Below are 10,914 nucleotides of genomic sequence, written 5' to 3' on the forward strand. Positions count from 1 at the left end.
CATTTGCCTTACATACCATCTGCCTGCTTAGGTTTTGTGAGTTTGTTTAATTTTTAAAATTTTTGATAGTTTCCAATGAATTTCAAATAAAAACTATGATTCCTCGGTGTTCTTTAAAAAATCAGACAATTAGGGGTGCCTGGATGGTTCAGTCAGTTGAGCGTCTGACTACAGCTCAGGTCATGATCTCACAGTTTGTGGGTTCAAGACCCACATGAGGAGCTGTGATGATCGCTCAGAGCCTGCAGCCTGCTTAGGATTCTGTGTCTCCCTCTCTCTCTGCCCCCACCCTGCTCGCATTTTGTCTCTCTCTGTCTCTCAAAAGCAAATTAAAATGTTTTTTAAAATATCAGACAATTGGGGTCGGTAGCCGCTGCGCCCACAGAGCCCAGAGCTGCTCCTGACCGCTCCGTGGCCATCCCGCCCCAGTAGCCCCCGAAATGCCGGTCGACTTCACTGGGTACTGGAAGATGTTGGCCAATGAGAATTTCGAGGAGTACCTGTGCGCTCTCGATGTCAATGAGGCCTTGCGCAAAATTGCCAACTTGCTGAAGCCAGACAAAGAGATTGTGCAGGAGGGCGACCACATGATCATCCGCATGCTGAGCACTTTCAGGAACTATTTCATGGACTTCCAGGTTGGGAAGGAGTTTGAGGAGGATCTGACCGGCATTGATGACCGCAAGTGCATGACCATGGTGAGCTGGGACGGGGACAAGCTTGAGTGTGTGCAGAAGGGTGAAAAGGAGGAACGCGGCTGGACCCAGTGGATTGAGGGCGACGAGCTGCACCCGGAGATGCGAGTGCAGGGTGTGGTCTGCAAGCAAGTATTCAAGAAAGTGCACTGACACCTGAGCAGACCTTGATCTTGAGGAATGAATGGCATGGACGTGTGGGCCAGGATCCCCTTCTCTGCACAGCATGGAGCAGAAATGTCCAGCCACTCCTGGGCATCTGTTAGCAGCATCTCTTTCTTGACTGTGTCTCTTTTCTCTTCCTTAAAACCAAGCCATCCGAATAAAAGTGATTTCTGCTCAATAAAAAAAAAAATTAGACAATTGGGGCGCCTGGGTGGCTTAGTCTGTTAAGCGTCCGACTTCCGCTTTGGTCATCATCTTGTGGTTCATGAGTTCGAGCCCCAAGTCAGGCTCTGTACTGACAGCTCAGATCCTGGAGCCTGCTTAGGATTCTGTGTCTTTCTCTCTCTCTGCCCCTCCCCTGCTTATGCTCTGTCTCTTTCTGTCTCTCAAAAATAAATTAATGTTAAAAAACATCTTTTTAAATCAGACAGTGGTGCCTGGGTAGCTCAGTCAGTTAAGCATCTGACTTCAGCTCAGGTCATGACCTCACACCTTGTGAGTTTGAGCCCCACGTTGGCTCTGTGCTGACAGCTCAGAGCCTGGAGGCTGCTTCAGATTCTGTGTCACTCTCTCTCTGCCCCTCCCCTGCTCACATTCTGTCTGTCTCTCTCTCAAAAATAAATAAACATTTTAAAAATCTTGTAAAAAATCAGACAACTGGCATCACTTCTGCATGACAGTCACATCCATTAGAGAGACTGGCCCTCTCCGGTTGCCCCAGAACCCCCCACCCTATTGGTCTTCCCAACCATTTCTGCCCTCACTGGCATTTGTGTTTATCAACCCCAGGTGAGACTTATGATAGATTAGATGCAAATAGTATCTTGTCTGGAAGCCAAGGAACGCTAGTGTTACTCTTTCATAAAGACAGGGATCACTCATCTATAGTCCTTGGAATGGGCCTGTTCTAGCACAACAGGCTCTTATAAAATGTATTGGTCCTGGAGGTCCAAACAGGAAGAGGAGCTATGCTCAGAGGCCCCTGGCTGATACTCACTGCTTCCCACAGCTCTGGAAGGAGAAGGGGATTCCTTCCCACATATCCTGCCCTATTTAATGAAATGAAGACTAACCCTCCAAGAGACCTGTGCTGGTCAATACACTAGCCATCAGCTGCAATTAAACTACATAATTAAATCAAATCAACTTAAATTTAAATGTAAATAAATAAATTAAATTAAAAAATCAGTTCCTCCATCACATTTGCCACTCTTCTAGTGCTGAATTGCCACATGTGGCTAGGAGTCACCAGACTGAATAGCACTATCACAGATGCATTCTATGGGAGGGCACTGCTCTAGACTGAAATCTTCATGGAGGCAGGACTGGGTATCTCTTGTCTCCACTGGAATCCCCAAGCCAAGCATGGAGAGGACACAGAAAAGGCACTCAGCAGTGGCTGTTGAATTAATCACTGAGGAATGAATGAATCAACCAACCAACTGCCCACAGGACACACAACTTCAGGCTCCTGCACAGGCACCTGCTGAGGCAAGCTTTTGATGGGAGACTGAGGATGGTCCGAGGGAACTTAATCTACTACTGCTGAAGGCTGGCTGCCTCCCAGGAGGCCAGCAGGGTCCCCCCCCCCACCCCCGGGTGGAGGCCTAAAGAGAAAGCAGTCACCCACAGATGGTTGTTGGAGTCAGAAACCTGTGTTCTGCTGCTGTCCCTTTTGGTGAGGTCCTCCTTAGAATCTGAATAAAGGCCTCTTTGAAAATAGCCCAGTGTCTGTGAATATTAACTGGGGAAACCTCACTCGCTGCTGGGGGTCAGTGCAGAGCAAGTGGGGCACTTCCAGTAGCTAGATAGAGCCCCTGAGATCTTGCTGGTTACTGGGGAACCCCTCCACCAAGCCAGAAGTTCAGAGGCTGTGGCGCCTGACCTGTTCCTGCCTCAAGTGTGTGTATATGCTGAAAGAGAGGTGCAGATGCAGGTGCAGAGAGAGAGGGTGTCCCTCTGCACCCTCGTGCATCTGTATGCATTGGGGGCTATGTGAATGGAGAGATTGGCTACATGAATGTGGTGAGGGGCCAGTGTTGGGGAATATATCGAGGTGGGTGTTGGGAGCTGTGTGTGGTATATGTGGTGTGGGGCTGTCAGTTTGTTGGGGTGTGTGTGTGTGTTTGTGTAGTAGACTGTAGAGTGTGATGGGCAGGAACAGGTCTCTCAAGTGGCCCCACTTCATTTCCTTAGACTCGTGGATATGGGCCAGAGATGGCCCCTCAGTCACCCTGGGGAAGACCTCCTCAGTCAGGCAGGGGAGGCTCAAGCTGCCCTTCTTGCTCCTTGGATGGGGATGCTGACTGTGGAGAAAGCAAAGACTCAAAGAGACAGAGAGAAAGGGAAGAGAAGAGGGAAGAGAAGAGGGAAGACGTGATCGGTCCCTGGAGACCAGGTGAGGGGTTGGGGATGAGAAGGAAAGTGAGAGACAGTGGGAGCAAGCTAGTGGGGAGGGAAAAAGAGAGACCCAGTGGATCACAGGCCAGAGGGAGAGCTGAGAGAGAGAGAAGAGAGTGGGAGAGACAGGAAAGAGAGATTGATGGGGAGTGGGGAGAAAAGAGAGAGCGGTGGGGGCAAACGGAGGCAGCGGATCAAAGGCCAGAGAGGCGGGGGGCATCCTGGGGCGAGGAGAGAGGAAGGAGGGGCTCGGGAAGGAGGCCCCGCGGGGGAATTGCCAGGCGGGCGCTCGGGCGCTCCGAGCGGCGCGGCTCCCCGGGGAGAAGGCAGACACTTTGCGGAGATGTTACTCCGGAGTTGGAGACGATGATAAATATGATAATTTGTATAAAATCTGAATGGGTCTTGTTTTCAGGGAGAATGCCTCGGATGATGAATGGGCCCGGCTCTCAGATAGATGGCTGATAAAAAGTGTATTGGATTGTTGAGAGCGATTTTAATTCTCATTCTGTACCTGCAGATGCCACGGCCGCCGCGCGCGGCCTCCTCCTCCCTCCTGCCCACGGCGCAGGGCGGCCGGCGGCCCGGCCGGCCTCGGAGGCTCAGGAGGCTTCTGAAATGACTCTAATTACAGAGTTATTAATTTTAAGAGGAGGGTGAGCGGGGGGTTTATGATTATTAATCGAGCTCCGGCGCACGGCGGGCGGGGCGGGCCGCGGGCCGCGGGCCAGCGCGCTCGGAGCGCGGAGGACGCACCAGGCCCCCGGGCAGCCCCGAGCGTCGCCGGCTCCTCGGCGACCGCGGCCAGGACCAGCCCGGAGAGGCCGAGTCCTCCCGTGCGCACTCTGCACCCCTAACCCCTACCCCTAATCCGACCCGGCGGCCCAACCCCTCGGCCTGGATGGCTCGCCTCCGCGCAGCCGAGGGTCCGGCTCTGCGCCACGGGGACAAGTGGTTCCGCAGTCCCAGGCTCGAGAGGCGCACCTCCCGGCGCTCAGTGCCCACAGGGGCTGAGGAGTGGCCATGAACCCCGAATCTGTGACCCTTCAAAGACACGTGGTAATGACATTTAAAGGTGGTTCCTGTGCGTGTCAGAAGCCGCGCCAGCACTATAATGCGTGCAGAGGGGATGTGCCTCCCCACTTCTCAGATGAGGAAACTAAAACTTGGAGAGTACCTTGTCCTTGGGAAAGGATATATTTATTTCAGGGATGCTGAAACAGAACCCCCGCCTCCCACCAAGTACTCAACAACTTTATCTGATGAAGACCTGGGGTAGGGGACAGGAAAGGAGCAGCAAGAGAGAAAAGTCCTCTCTCATTTACATCCATCCAGTCACCCTCGCTAAGTGCTGGCTCTTAGTGATTTGACTCTAACACCCTGTCTGTCTATCTTGGAGGAAGGTTCTCAAGAGATAAGGCTGCTCACTGGGAAGCGGACACCTAAAAGTCCATAAATGGTTTTGCTCTGGGAATAATATCTTCCTGGCTACAGTGACTATTTTTAAAGAACTCACAGGTAAGGAATTGGTTAAATTCCAGTAAAAAAAAAAAAAAAAAAAGGACCTCTCCAATACAGGCTCAGACCTCTCCTCTCATATGCACACACTCATTTCTGCCTCACTCTTCCTGGATTGGTTAAGAGTGTAAATAGTTTCCGCAGGTCTGGAAAATTCCAGAACTTCAACTTCTGTCTTTTGGCAGACATAATTCTTGCTCAGAGCAGGGGAAAGAATGACCTTTGTGGGCCCAGAGCAGGGAGGGACTGTAGGCAGTTCCAACACAGAGTGGGGAGGGAAGCTCTCTGGCCCCAGGGAAGTCCCTTGTGAGGGCAGCCACAGTACGTGTCATTCGAACCCAGGGGGGGCAATGGAGAGGATGGGCACATGAGCAGGGTCCTCTGTGTTTCCCTGCAGTTCCCAGGGGCACCTTGGTCCAACTCCTGGGGATTGATATGGGATAACCCAGATCAGGCCTGGAGGCGGGAGGGGGGCATTGAAATCAATCCAGGTAACTCTTGGCCCAAAGTTGGAGTCCAGGCAGAGTGAAGCTGTAGGCCTGGAAAAGCCTGAGGGCTCCTAGAGAGGGACAAGGTCCCACTGGCAAAAGTCAGAGTCTCCCAATACACAGCTCTTAGGGTGGGGCTCCCAGCTTCCTGAAGGGCTGAGTGAGGGCTTGGTGGCCCTGCATCTTCAGAGACTTGTCCAGCCTGGTCACTGGAGCCAGTTCTGAGTTTCAGATTCAGAGGCGCTAGGCAGAGATCAGAAAAGAGCATGGAGGTGGTAAAAGGGGACTGGTGTGAGGATCTGCAAGAGAGAGGGGAGAAGGACTCCTGGGTTCCACCAAATGGATGCCTTGAAGAAATCCTCTCAGACCCATCCAACCTCTGAGCCACAGCCAGTGCCCTTCCTCCCCCTGACTTCTCTCTGGGCCCCAAGAATATCAAGTACTGCATGTGCTTAAGAACATAGGTTATAGGGGTGCCTGGGTGGCTCAGTCAGTTGGGCGTCCGGCTTCGGCTCAGGTCATGATCGCACGTTCGTGTGTTCAAGCCCCGCGATGGGCTCTGTGCTGAAGGCTTGGAGCCTGGAGCCTGCTTCAGATTCTGTGTCTCCCTCTCTCTCTGCCCCTCCCCGCTCATGCTCTGCCTCTCTCTGTCTCAAAAATAAATAAAAAACACTAAAAAAAAAAAAAAAGAACGTAGGTTATAGAAGCAACATCTGGGTACGGATCCTACTTTTGGTACCTCCTCACTCTGTGATTGTGGAAAAGCTGATAAAACACTCTATGCCTCAGTGTCTGCATCTTTAAAATGGGGTTAATAATAATGGGTGTGGATTAATGGAATTAACATGTGTTAAAGCACTTAAAATAATGCCTGACATACAGTAAGCCCTCAGGCATGTTATTGTTTTTATTGTTATTATTAACTTTGCCCTAATGGGGCACCTGGCCTTCTTGCTGGATTATCTTCTCCAGACTGTCTCTATATTATGGTCTTTCCCCCCCCCCCGCCCCCCACTGCATGCCTACGCAGAAGAAAATGCCCAATCAGTGCATGCAGAGGTCTGGGTCTGGGATGGGCATGGGGAATGAACTAATGTGGTCAAACGTTATCGCTAGGGGTTAATATATATCCCCTATTTAATATCACCCAACAATTCCACAAGGCAAATATTCTTGTTCCCATTTTACAGATGTGGACACATAGGCTCAATGAGTTCAAGGGATGTGCCCAAGGTCACATAACTGGTCTGTTTTAGAACTAAGAAAGACGGGATCTACCTCAGGACTAGCTGGCTTCATTTTTCACTCTTGGATGCCACCTTCTCTGTCTTGAAGTTAGTGAGAAATTACCTTCTTCTATAGTGCACCTTGTTCTATGAGGCTGCCTGGTAAGGCCATGCGATGAAGAGGAAAGTGTTCCCTCCAGACAAGATACATGGATTTCCACTTCTGTAACTTACAGGGGAGGCTTTAAGAGAGGAAGGGGATGTGAGTGAGGAGAGGGGTCAGAGTTGCGACAGAAGTTATCCAGAGACTTCGACTGATCTTAATTTATCATCTCACCCCCCCACATGCACAATCTGTGCGCACGTACTCACCGTCCTGTTTCCACCTGTCGCATCTCTTCTCTATCTCCCTCAGACTTTTTTGTTCTGAGACCTTCCATCTTCTCTTGCTGAGAAGACTGCTTGCCCAGTCTCTGCTGCTCTCTGTCTACCTCCCGCCCACTGTCCACACCTGCACGGTGGTCTTTCTGCTCCAAATCAGATCTTTTTCCTTCCCTGCTTAAAGTCCTTCAATGGCATCACACGACCTAAAAGAGAAATCAAAACTCCTTAGCAAAAGTGCTCCTTGATCTGGACCCTGTCTATCCTCCCTTGACTATTGGCCTCACAGAGCTCTCCACCATCCCCCAACTAGGTGGGTTTTTGTCCCCTCTCCGTGCTTTTGCCCTCCCCCCATCTCTTTCTGCTTGGGAATATTCCAACCAGCTATACTCTGCATCTAGTATACACCAATCATCTTGCAAGACCCCAGCCCCTTTATGAGGCATTCTCTGACATTCTCTGTGTCTTAGCCACCCTTCTGACCCACATCTTGACACTTTCTGGAGTTTCTTGGCAAAGCTCTCTTTGCCACCAAATACTGCCATCCTTGGAAATGGGGGCTGTGTGTGATTTACCTCTGTAATCCTGGTATCCATCCCTGAGCAAGGTGGACTGACTGATGCTCTCTGAGCTGGTGTAGCTTGGTCACTGCCTCCCAACTTCCTTAGCCCAAAGGGTTCTGATCTAGGTGTTGTCCTACAAAAGTAGGAATGGACTGAACGGTCAATCTTCTTCCTGAAGGTCTTTTCATCCAACTCCTCTCTACTCCAGCTCCGTGGCTGCACAGAACATGCCAGAGAAGGCAGGAGAAAGGGGCAGGAGTTGGGAGGAGGACTGGACTGGACCACATGGACTCGGAAATTCCAAGGGCTGAACATTTTCCAGGCGCTAGTCACTCCAGGGGTGAAGCCTTCCTCTCCTCACCCTCGGTCCCACGTGCACAGAGGCCACCTGCGGCCCTGTCGGGGTCTCAGTCTTTAACCCGACGTCCTGGGGCAGCCACCGCACAGGTCTCACTCACAATCCGTGAGACCGGGGAGGGAGCGCCTTTGTCTGTGCGGTGACCTCGTCAGACGGGAGGGGAGACGCTTCCTAACATCCTTGCTCCTTCCTTTCCGTCTGGTCCACATTTCCACTTTTCATCCCTCTCTGCTTCTCTTCTGCACCTCTCCCCGCCCTTCCCCGCTTCTTCCTTCTCTTCTTTCCTCTCCTCCCCACTCTGTGCCAGGGCGGATCAGTGCGGGGCCTGGCCCCTAGAGCGAGAGGAATCTGCGCCGCACCCCTCCAACGCCGCGGGGAGTCGGTTCGGGAAATGCGCCCTCCACTGGCGCCGGGGCGCTGTTCTCGCCGCGTTACTTTTTTCCCCCTCCAAGCAGAGCCGGGCGCGCGGGCCTGGGTTCTGCAAGACCGGGCAAGGGTGGCGAGTTCTCCGAGGCTCTGCCGAAGAACGGGCCCCGGGTGTCCTAGCTGCGGGGACGCCAAGGGGTCTGAGCTAAGCGGCCTAAGCCAGCCCGCCCCGAGTCCCCGCGTCCTTTAGCACTAGGGCAGGAAGTCCTAGGCGCCTCACGCGCGCCCAAGGGAGCCTTGCGCCTTTTCCTCTACCAATCCCCTCCTCCGCCATGGATCCGGGGTGACACCCGCACACGCAAACACCATGCCTCCCAGGAGCATATACTCCTGTGTGCCTAGCGCCCTGGAACTTCAACTTGGAGTCGGATTCTGCACGCGACCCAGTCTAGAGCCCCGAGTGCGAAGGCTGCGCTGTCCGCCCGGGGCCTCCCGGGTCTGCAGCCCTGGCGCGAGATCCCTGGCCGCCGCGGGGCGCGTTTTCACAGCCGAGCCTCTCGCAGGGGAGTTTTGTAGATAAAAACGTTTGCTCTTTTGGTTTTCTTTCTTTTTTTTTTTTTTTTATTCTTTTGTCCTCACCTTCTTAATCCGCCCCCGCCCCGTCCTCCTTTCTTCTTTAACTTCTCTTTCCCCTCGTTTCCCCTTTCTTTTCGTTCGCTTTTATTTCTGCCTCTCTCTGTCCGTCTTTCTCTGTATCTCCCATGTTTATTTTGGTCCCTTTTCTGCCTCTGGGTCCCTGACTTTCTTTGGGTCTCCCTTCCCAGACCCTTCTCTGTCCCTAGGCTAGGGTTGCGCCATCTCTCTGCCTCTTCCCCCCCCCCCCACTCCTGACTCTGCTCCTCTTTCTCACTTTTTCGTTCTCCAGGCGGCCCCAGTCTGGTGGGCTCGGGTCCGGCTCCTTCGCCTCCGCCGCCGCCGCAGTGATTTATTCGCCTCACCCGGCGGAATCAGGTGCTGAACCGAGCCCCGGAAAGAGGGAACAGATTTCTCCCAGGAAGGGTTTTGTGAACTAAACCATGCTAATTACGGGGTGGGGGACGCGCTGCCCGAGGTGGGAAGGCGCGCCAGGCTGGGGGCGCCGGGCGGAGGGGAGAGGCCGGGGCCGGGGCGCGGCCCTTCCAGGCCGCCTCTCCGGCCTCCTCCCCCGCGGCTCTCGCCCTGGCTTTCGCCTTTCCCTGGGAACTTTCCTGTCTGAGTTAACTATTAACCGCTGGCGAGAGGCAATTTTCTTCGGAATTCAGCGATTTCCTTTCCGCGGTGGAGGCAGATTAACATGCAAATGGGAGATGCTCGGCTTGAGTCTGCGCGCGGGCAAGGATGCCTCTGTCCCTCCAAACAGTGTCCTTCGCGACCGCGGAAAACTACAGCCCGCCCCCCCGCCGCGTGGCGACGCACGAAGCCGTGACCAAGCCAGTGCCCGGCCGGTGCCCGGAGCGAAGGTGGAAAAAGCCGAACGCTCGTGCTTGGGGGCGGGGTTGAGGGGGAAGCTGAACCGGGGCAAGCCCGGGGAACCTCCGAGGAGCCCGCCACCAACACAGCCTGGTCCCTACTCGGAGCCCCAAATGCGGGGACGCTCGTGGAGGCGTGGGCAAACTTTCCCGCCTCCAGAACCCCAAGACTGTGCCTCACTTCCTCCCCCTTCGCCGCTACCGAGCACCCCAACACACATGCACACACACACTGCCCGGGCTTGTGACCGCTGCAAACTTTGTCAAACTTGAGCTGCAGGGCACAAACTCCTCGCCTTTGCGTCCTTTCCTCTTTTGCCCCGGGCCGCTCTTCCTGGTGCGGGCCAGGAGGGATTCTCGGCTTCCAGACCCGGGGTGGGGGTGGGGATGGCAGTTTGTGAAAGTGCTGGCCCTGCCTCGCTGGCAAGTTGGCCCCTGCTGCCCTCCAGGCCGCCGGACACCCAACGCGTTCCACCGCGGACGGCGCGGTTGGGTGCCGCGGGAGGCTCGGGGGCGCCCTGGCGGATGACCCCGCCGCCTTCCGGGCCCGGCCTCCCCCGGACGCCTGGCCGGCCCCTCACTATTGCGTCGGGCCGTGCTGGGGCGCGGAACCCGGGTTCAGGGCTGCCAGGCCCTCGCCAGCCGTCCTCTCTGCGTTCCCAGCCTTTGCAGGTTGTTTCCCCACAGCGCACGCCTTGGGTTAGCTCTCTCCCGCCAGACTCGCCGGCTCCGTCTCTGGCGGGGCTGCCTCTGTCTCTCTGTCTCCCCCTGTCTCTCTGTCTCTGTCTCTCTTGTTTGTTTCAACGCGCGGACACTGATTGCGCCTTATGAAGTTCTAACTGGTTTTGTGTCAGGAAGATCTTTCTCGCTGCTACCCAGCCTGGCGTGACGGATTAAACATCAACTAGTTAAATAAAAATTAATATCAACTGCCTCCTAACTTCTAATGTCATGTTGTTTATAACTAATGAACTGATTAGGGGATAAACACATCACGAAGACATTCGGCTCTCCTGCCTGGGCTTCGCCGCCGCAGCCCGGTGCCCACTCCCCGGCGCAGCCTGCCGGCAGCCAGGCCAGAAAGAAGGCGGGGGCCCGGAGAGTTCCCCGGGGCTCGCTCTCTGACTGCCTTGGTCTCTTTCCCGCTCTTTCTCTGTGCCTTTCTCTTTCCTTTCCTCTGTGTTTCCCTTTCTCAGTCTCTCTTTTCCTTTTCTTCTTTCTTCTGTCTTCCTCCCTTTCATTCTTC

The 10,914-nt window shown here is 54.2% G+C and overlaps 1 long non-coding RNA gene and 1 pseudogene across 2 annotated transcripts; one reads left to right on the forward strand and one right to left on the reverse strand.

Annotated features, from left to right (window-relative positions):
- Nucleotides 1-423: 423 nt before the first annotated feature.
- Nucleotides 424-911, forward strand: LOC115285783 (annotated as a pseudogene).
- Nucleotides 912-6,331: 5,420 nt separating this feature from the next.
- On the reverse strand, nt 6,332-9,337 carry LOC115285785. Of its 2 annotated transcripts, none has more exons than XR_003905697.1 (3): nt 9,071-9,337; nt 6,865-7,079; nt 6,332-6,734 (listed from the first exon to the last, which is right to left on the reverse strand). It is a non-coding gene; the product is annotated as an uncharacterized LOC115285785 (long non-coding RNA). The 2 variants fall into 2 exon arrangements; XR_003905698.1 differs by lacking the exon at nt 9,071-9,337 and adding an exon at nt 7,449-7,495.
- Between the last annotated feature and the right edge of the window lie 1,577 nt (nt 9,338-10,914).

Source organism: Suricata suricatta, chromosome 2 (assembly GCF_006229205.1).
Source record: "Suricata suricatta isolate VVHF042 chromosome 2, meerkat_22Aug2017_6uvM2_HiC, whole genome shotgun sequence".
Taxonomy (NCBI): Eukaryota; Metazoa; Chordata; class Mammalia; order Carnivora; family Herpestidae; genus Suricata; species Suricata suricatta.